Below are 9,136 nucleotides of genomic sequence, written 5' to 3' on the forward strand. Positions count from 1 at the left end.
CCAAAGAGAATACAACAATAGACCCCTCTTTAGTACCACTGGGAGCTTCCCTGGTGGCTCAGATGGTAAAGCGTCTGTCTGCAGTACAGGAGACCGGGGTTCGATCCCTGGGTTGGGAAGATCTCCTGGAGAAGGAAATGGCAACCCACTCCAGTACTCTTGCCTGGAGAATCCAACGGATGGAGGAACTTGGTAGGCCACAGTCCATGGGGTCAAAAAGAGTCGGACACGACTGAGCGACTTCACTTTCACTTTAGTATCGCTAGAATATACTTCTGCAAGAAAACACTGGGTGAACAAAAACAAAAAACCCCAAAAAGGCCAGTTACTGCAGTGCAGGGTCTAACATAATGATCCATCCATTAGACTATTCTGTCTGTGTTCTTTTTCCTTTTCTTTTGACTCAAAATTAAACCTACATGTGAAAATGCCAGTGTATGGAACCCTAAAATGAATATGGAATCTGGTTTGTTTCCTCAGCATTATTTGGAAAAATTGCAGCCCTTTGCTTCTCTTTGACACCGTCTTAGATTTCCTTGAAGTAAAAAGCCTGATGCTGATTCCTCAGCCTACCACCCAGACACACTCCATGATCTCTGTGGAAACATAATTGATTTCTTTTTGTTTATTTGATAAACTCAACACTTTAGCTGGGAGGATGTCAGACTTAAATGCAGTTTTATAGCCTCTTCTGAGGATGCACTTAGTCAAATATCATGTAGATAAAATATCTGTCTGGCTCCTGAATGTCTTCAGAACAGGGAAGTAAGCACCCTGGTTACAATGTGTTGTTTCTCCAAAGGTGCACTAAGGTATTTCCTTTTCTCTGCGTCCATGCTGAAAGCATTGTTTTCCCCCTGGCATTATATGCTGAATTCCAGGAGGGAAGAATGTGGGCAGATAAGATATGTGTCTGCAACTCAGACTTAATAAAAGTAGATTCTAATTTTCTGAAAGAATTAAAAAAAAAAAAAGTAGGGCCTGACACTCCCTGTTAAATCGCTGTAAGCAGGATTCTTATGGAGTGTTAGTGATTCACTAAACATATATATGTATTTTTTAAAGTGTACTGAATTCTCCAAATATTTACACTAGTGTTGAAAAACAAACAGGTGAAGCACTTGTCTGGAGAGCCTCAGAGCCATTGTTCTTGCCCCGAAAGTTCTATAATCTGTGTGCCTTTTGGGGGATCCTTTAAATTATTAAATTTTCTTTTAATGTTGTCACTAAACAGGTATAGGAACAATTTATAAATAAGGAGTCTGTATTTTACAATCAATATTATGATTCTGGATTTACATGGAAATATGTTGCTACCAACCTCTGAATAAAAATACATTTAGAAGAATATCTTCTCTTTATATTTTTCTAACATTTAATTGGGGCATATTATGATTCATCGTGAACATTCACACACATTCTTATGTCATACTGTATTTATTATAGCTTATCAATATTACAGGGCTTTCAAAATTAACTGCTATATATATACATATATATATATATTTGTGTGTGTGTTTTTTAGAAACTAAACAGCTGTAATTCCCAAAGAGTTGGAAGGACCAAAGGACTGAGTTTTAGTTTGGGTTCTGTTGCCAATAAGAGGTGTAGCCTTGGTTTGCCTTTAAAATTTGATGGGTAAACATTTTTTCATCTGCACAATTAAGAAGGTTAGATTATGTGATTCAAAGTATTCAAGACATATTTCTTTGAATGAATGAATGAATAATATGCATATTATGAAACAAGTAGGGAATTTTTATGTAAGAACAGAAGAAAAGCAGTGATAAATCCTGAAAAAAGAAAGATAAAACTATTCTTTTTTGACCGACCTTGTCATCTCTGATGTTATGACTATTTTGAGAGATTCCAGGGCCAGGATTCCATTTCAGAGTGAGAGAGAATGAAGCTCACTAAGGCTGTGTGACTTTTTCAAAATTACCAAAAAGATTCCTCTATAAAGTAAAATGAATGCTGTCTTCTAGCTTCCAGATAAGGTCTAAGCACAATTCATAACCGTGAATATATATATACAGTGGGAAACTCTTACTGAGACCATCGTTCGTGACCACGTAGGACATGAATCACAATCTAATATAATTGTGCACAAGCTCTAGGCAGAGAGATTTGGATGAGCACTGTATGACTGTATTGATGGATGCACTGGCCTGAAGGGTCTAGGTGTTTGGTTTATTTTCAGGTCTCCATTTAAAACTTTGGAAACGGGGACATAAGAGTTATAACAGCATTGTGTGCTTGATTCTGAAGGTCTTCTATGATAATTTATTGAAAAAAGAACAGCTAGTATGTGAATTTAATAATGATCTGCAGAAAGTGTGGTAAGGCAGCTGGATCTCTGCCTCTTTGCATCTAAGTAATGATTTGGAAAACTGAGATTTTTTTTTTTTTTTCATTTATGTCATCAAATATCATTAAACACCTAGATGCATGTGTTGCTGTGCTCGATCTTCTATCTATCACAATGAGCCATATGTTTTCACACCAGAAATTATAATAATGTCTGCACACATTTTAGTCACATTCAACTTACAAAAACACACAGTACAATGAACTGGATTAAAAAAAAAAACCAGCAATGACTAGTTATATGTATTTTACTATTAATGGCCTCTTAGGTTCAGTAGAACACTCTAAGGTTAGAAGATGATGAGAATGGGGACATTGATTTTTTTTTTCCTTTCATTTTTTGTAAAGGAGATATTGTCCTTTAGATTGAATTTGGCTTTTCCTGATATAGGAAGCCTCTTGAGAGAAGTTTCATAACTAGTAGCAGAAAAATTGGATGGTGTCAATGAAGATAAAGGTAAGCCTAGATAAGAGGAGGAAATGGATTATTGTTGAGAGCATCACATCTTTAAAGCTGAAGGTGATGTTTTTATTCTTTATTATTTTTTTGAAGGTAATGCTTTTAGATTGACTCATAGTAGGAGGGCAGTGGTGTAGGCCCGGCAGCCAGCTTTGTGAAGGTAAAGCTGAGAAACAGTCAAGGAGTTGGCATTTGGGGTGTGTTACCATTCTCAGAGAACTTTACTTAAAATCTGTTTTCAGTAAGACTGTACTCCTGCCTCACTGAAGTCTGGTTGATGCTGTAAAAGAAGGCAGGAGAAGGGGGCGACAAAGGATGAGATGGTTGGATGGCATCACCAACTCAATAGACATGAGTTTAAGCAAACCCCGAGAGATAGTGAAGGACAGGGAAGCCTGGTGTGCTGCAGTCCATGGGGTTGCAAAGAGTTGGACATGACTTAGTGACTGAACAACAACGTGTCCAGAGACTAAACCTTTTGTCAGACTTTTCCAGAGAATGATTTTCTAGGCCTCTGCTGAGTTCAAACAGATAATTTCCTATCTGCACAAGTCTGGAGAATGGAGCCTGGTGTCTAGGAGCTACTTCCAAAGACTTTCCATCAGTCCTCCTGCTTTTAATCCCAAGCCACACTCCTGCCATCCAAGGAAAATGATGTCCCAATTTCTGAGTTTTCTTAGGGGTTAGCAGTGTGTAGACTTGATCTTGCTGACATTCTGAATGTGGGGTTACATTTCAGCTCCTGTGGTCTACTGAATCCGTTAACTACTTCATGTGTCCCCAGATGATAAAATTTTGTTGACATCAATGTTCTGCTCATCGTCTCCTTTCTATACTCTTTGTCCTTGGAGTTTATGCCCGTTTAAAAAATTCTATTACATACATTTTAGTAGTGTTTTGGGAGACATGGGGATGAATGTATTTAACTATAAGTTCTCCCTACTCTCTCTTTCCTCCCCTCCAATCAGAGTTTTATCTTCACAAATCCACTGAAATGACTTTTTAAGGTTATGTCTTATTTGCCCTTTCAGGGCATGTGATGTAGTTGATTACCTCCTTCTTAATATTATTAACTTCTTAGACATACTCTGCAGGTGTTCCTCATGTGATTGGTTGTTTCTTTTAGTCTCCTTCACTATATCCTTCTTCTAAAGATGTTCAAGGTACTCAGACCCTCTTCTCTCCTCATTATAAACTTATTCTGTGGTTGATCTCATCCAGTCCTCTAAGGCTCAATATCATGTCTCTGCTAGTGAGTCCCACCTTTATTCTTCCTGCCCATCCTCTCTCCTGGGCTCCTGACTGTTGATATAATTGTGCATCCGCACAGTCACCTGGATGCCTAATGGTCATTTAAATGATTTTTTCCCCAAAATGGACACTTGATTTTCTCCCTTCAGTACCTCAACCTCCAGTCTCCCATAGCTCAGTGCATGGCCTCAATATTCACTCAACATTTACACATTCAATCCCATCAGCAGGCACCTCCATTTCTCCCTTCAATGTATATCAAGCTGCAATCACTTTTCCACCATGCAGTCAGTCACTGTCATGCACGCCCACAAATGTGTCCATCTTTTATTGTTTCTTTTTTTTTTTTTTTTGGCTGTAGTCAGTTCTACACAGAGATGGTTTGAAACTTCAACCAGTCCTGTCACCCATGCTAAAGTCCAGGAGTGCTGAATCTCCTTGAGCTGGTCTTCCCTGGCCTCTACCCTTTTCCCCATCACCCACTCCACTTTAGTCCCAATGACCACACTGCTTTCCCTCCATCACGTCGCAGGTATTCCAAACTCGGGATGTGCACAACCGCTGCCATCTCTGACCAGAAAGCCCTCTGCAGATTTTGACCAAGCTCACTCCAGTGTGACTTCCAAATATCTTTCCTCAGGTGGTGCCTCTCCAACAAGCTCTTCCTGGATCAGTTACCTCTTTTCCAGTCATTTTCTACTCCCTTCATTTTTCTTCATAATGTATTTACCTCAACATGATTTAATGTATTTACTTTTTAAATCTCCTTCCTGGAATATAAGCTCCACGAAGGTGGAGAAGTAGTCTGTTGTTCACTGCTCCATCCCCAGTACTCAGGGATATGGTCTCAATGCATACGGAGAAAAAACACACTCCTCTTGTGACTCACCTCTCTTCACACACAATACTTCTGATACCACATGTGTGGGTTTTCCAAACATCAAGCGATTCTCTGTGACAATATCAGGGCATTTGACAAACTGACTCAATTCTGACATTATCCATCTAGAGATAGGATCCAATTCCACAGATTAAGGGGTCAGTCCTACAAGATTGCCCTCTGCTTACCAAACACACGTCAAATGCCAACTGCAGGTGCCAGCTTGTCACCAGTATTTCTAACAGACCAGATATAAACTGTGGTTTCTATGACCCATTCCTTGGGGCCCACAGTTTGCTAGCTTCACCCCTGAAACACAAGGAAACACTTATATTTAATGGTTTACTATGAAAAATATAAAAAGTGTATGAATAAACAGACAGGTGAAGAGTGTCTCACAAACAGTGAGACCGGGAAGGGCCTTAAGCACGTGAGGTTCTGTTCCCGTGGTGTTCAAGTGCACAGACATCCTGAAATTTAGATGTGTTCACCAACCCAGAAGCTCTTCAAACTCTGTACTACTAGGATTTCATAGAAGCTTCACACATAGACATGATTGATTTTAAGCTTTATTTTCCAGTCTCTCAGTCTTCTCCAAAGAACGAAGGGTTAGGGCTGAAAGTTCCCAGCTTATGATCGCAATTTGGTCTTTGTGGTCACCAGCCCACATTTTGAAGCTATCTACAAGTCTGTGAGAGTAGCCTCAAAAGACATTCTTATCATTTGGGATATTCCAAAGGATTTAGATCTCTGTGTTAGAAATCAGGATCAAAGATCAAGTGTCAGAATGAAAGATGCTCCACAAGGAGCTCTACTCAATTTTCTGTAATAATTTTTATGGGAAAATAATCTGAAAAATGTGTGTATATACATATATATATACACACATATATATAAAACTGAATCACTTTGCCGTGTGTACCTGAAGCTAATACAACACTGTAAATCAACTAAACTCCAGTATGAAATAAAATTTTTTAAGAAGAACAAAAGATGCCCCAAGTGCTCTTGTTATTTAGGAAATTACAAGATTTTATATATGTAATTTTTCCCTATTCCTTCACAACCCACCTGGGGCACACTTCATAAGTTCATAGAGAAGAAAGGTCAGCTGAAGTTTTGCCTCAAAGCAGTCACCAGTCCTTGGTATGCTATAGGTGAATCAGCAGGCCTAACATGGTGTCAGTCCCTTTGGAGTGAAGTGACCCTCATCTGAGGCTAGGAATTGATGAATTGGATGAAGGACTTGGCAGAAGTTCATATTTACTGACAAAGAGAGCTTACTGGAGTTTGACTTGGTTGGTTCTACCCTCTAGTACTGCCAAAGACAAAGAAGAGACCAGCCAACAGCGGAACAGAGCATCAGAGAGAAAAGGAGACAATCAGACACCAGTCATAACACCCGCTGGAAGCAACAGAAGCCCGAGGCCCACACCCAGGAGCGTGAAAGCACATCAGACTCCCCAATCATGACACCAAATGTCATCAGAGGGAGACAGGCTTTGAAAGGGGAAGGGGATCTGAGACATAGCATTTTGCAAATGAGAGAATGACGCTTTCAATACTTGCACGCTCTTGGTGGAAATGTAAATTGGTTCAGCTGTAACAGAAAACCAAATAGATAGTCCCCAGAAAATTAAAAATAAAACTACCATATGATCCAATTCTGGGTGTATAATCTAAGGAAAAGAAATATCTCAGAGAAATAGCTGCACTCCTTAGTTTATTGCCACATGATTCACAGTAGCCAAGATATGTAAACAACCTAAATGCCCGTTGATGGATGAATGGATTAAAAAATGTGATACTGTAATATATATATATGAATATTATTTAGCAATAATTAAATATTATTCACAGCAATGTGGATGAATCTGGAGGGCATTATTCTATGTGAAATAAACCAGACACAGAAAGGCAAATAATATGTGGTGTCATATATGTGAAATCTTAAAAAAAAAAAAGTTGAACTCATAAAAATGGGGAGATGCTAATCCAAGGGTACAAACTTTCAGTTATACAAGATGAACACATTTTGAGGATCTAATGTACAGATGATAAATATAGATAATAATACTGTCTTTTATACTTGAAATTTTCCAAGAGTAGAACTTGGATATTCTTACCATCACCAACTCCCGAAAGTACGTGCAGTGATGGATGTGTTAATCAGCTTGATTGTGGTAATCATTTCACAGGCATATGTATAGGAAATCTTCCTGCTGTATACTTTAAATATATACAATTTTACTTTTCAGTTATACCTTAATAAAGCTGAAAAAAAATCTGATTGAACCAAGTTAAATTGATCCAAACATTACTTTTTTTCCCCTCTAATCACCACGTAGGGGTTTATGAAAGAGCCCTGAAGAATTATTTTAAACACTTATATTTATTTTTCATGCTTTCAAATTGTAGTGTGAGTTGACTTGTGGGGCTCTTCTACATAATTCTGTATTTTGATATAAACTTTACTACTTCAATTCAGGACAAACATGTAGAAAGGACAGTGCAAGGGGATAAGCCTAGCAAGAGACAAACATGATAAAACAAAATGCATTATATTGCACAACGTATTACATTACACAGTGTAACCACTTAACGAGATCATGGCCAAATGAATAAGGAAAACTGTTTGAAAAGGTTCATCTAACACACTGGCCTTGACAAACACAATTCCCAACAAATAAGCTCAATGAAGAAACAAACGGTGGGCAGCTGGTGCAGAGATAGCTAGTGTCTGTTTCAGAGAGCAACGCGTGGAACACAGAATCTGCAGTAAGAACGTGGGCTGAGACCTTGACCCTGCATCCTGAAGCAGTAGAAGAGTGCTCAGTTCTAACACTCCCAGAACTGAAAGTGAACAGAAAGAGAAGAGGAAGTGAATTCAGGAGGCATGTTTGGGTGAACTGTCGAATGCCAGCCTGCCTGATAGCAGATTAGATAACCAGGAGCTTAATAATGTATGGGAACCAAGGAAGTGACTGGTGACATCATGAAAGCTTTGTTCAGATAATTTCATTTGGTTCTTCAGATGTATATGTCCTTGTAGAAAGCATGTAAAACCCAATGCTTGTAATTTTGTTTTTTTGCTTAAATAGAAAAAACAAAACATACTTCACAAGCATGGAATAATGATGACTGTACATTCCCCTAGAACACAAAATACTAATTCCTAACACTGTGTGGATTGCTCCCTGGTTTAAATAATTTTATGAGTGGAAAAACTTTCTTAAGTCACCAAAGTCTTAATTACCCTGTACTACTATTATCTGTTGTGAGAATGAAATCAGACATGGGATTTAGGAGCGATTTTTAGAAAAATAACTACTTATTTGGATTGGAGAATAATATATTTACCATAAGAGCTAAGTTTCATAAATTGTTTCTTTGCTCATTAACAATTTGGCTCAGATGGTAAAGAATCTGCCTGCAATTCAGGAGATCTGTGTTCAATCCTGGGATCAGGAAGATCCCCTGGAGAAGGGAATGGCAACCCATTCCAGTATTCTTGCCTGGAGAATTCCATGGACAGAGGAGGTTGGCAAGCTACAGTCCATAGGCTCACAAAGAGTCAGACAAGACTGAGTGACTAACACACAAAACAGGAGAAATGTCTTTCATGCTTTCAAAATAAAAGGAACCAAGATCTAATCCAAAATACAGGGCATAAAGGGACAGGAATGGGATTTAATTTGTAGAATAACTCTAAAAAGTAGTATTTGTGAATAAAAGAATATTGCTTTTATCCTCCAGAATTAAAAGAGACAGGAGAAAATTATAGTCCTATATATAAATGCATGCTGCTTCCTTGTTGCCCTTAACATGTGATTCTTGGTATTTCAACTAAATCCTCTTATTTGCAAGGACCAGAGAAAAGAAACAACCCTTCAACCTCTTCCACATCTTGTTACAGATGTCAGAGGGAACACTTTCCAGCACTCCTCAAGGTTGAAAACAGCCTCATGGTAACAGTGCATCATTAAAGCTAACTGGGACCTATGAGGAATGCATTTGGCAACAAGAGTCAAACAATGTTTACTCAACAAACTTGGAGACATAAGAGACGGATTCAAGCTTCTGGCTGCTTTGACATATTTACTTGTAAACGTTTGCACATCACATAACTCCATGAATCCCCATTTCTTCATGTTAAAGCAAAGGAATCTTAATTCCCT

Source organism: Bison bison, unplaced genomic scaffold, assembly GCF_000754665.1.
Source record: "Bison bison bison isolate TAMUID 2011002044 unplaced genomic scaffold, Bison_UMD1.0 scf7180017864347, whole genome shotgun sequence".
Taxonomy (NCBI): domain Eukaryota; kingdom Metazoa; phylum Chordata; class Mammalia; order Artiodactyla; family Bovidae; genus Bison; species Bison bison.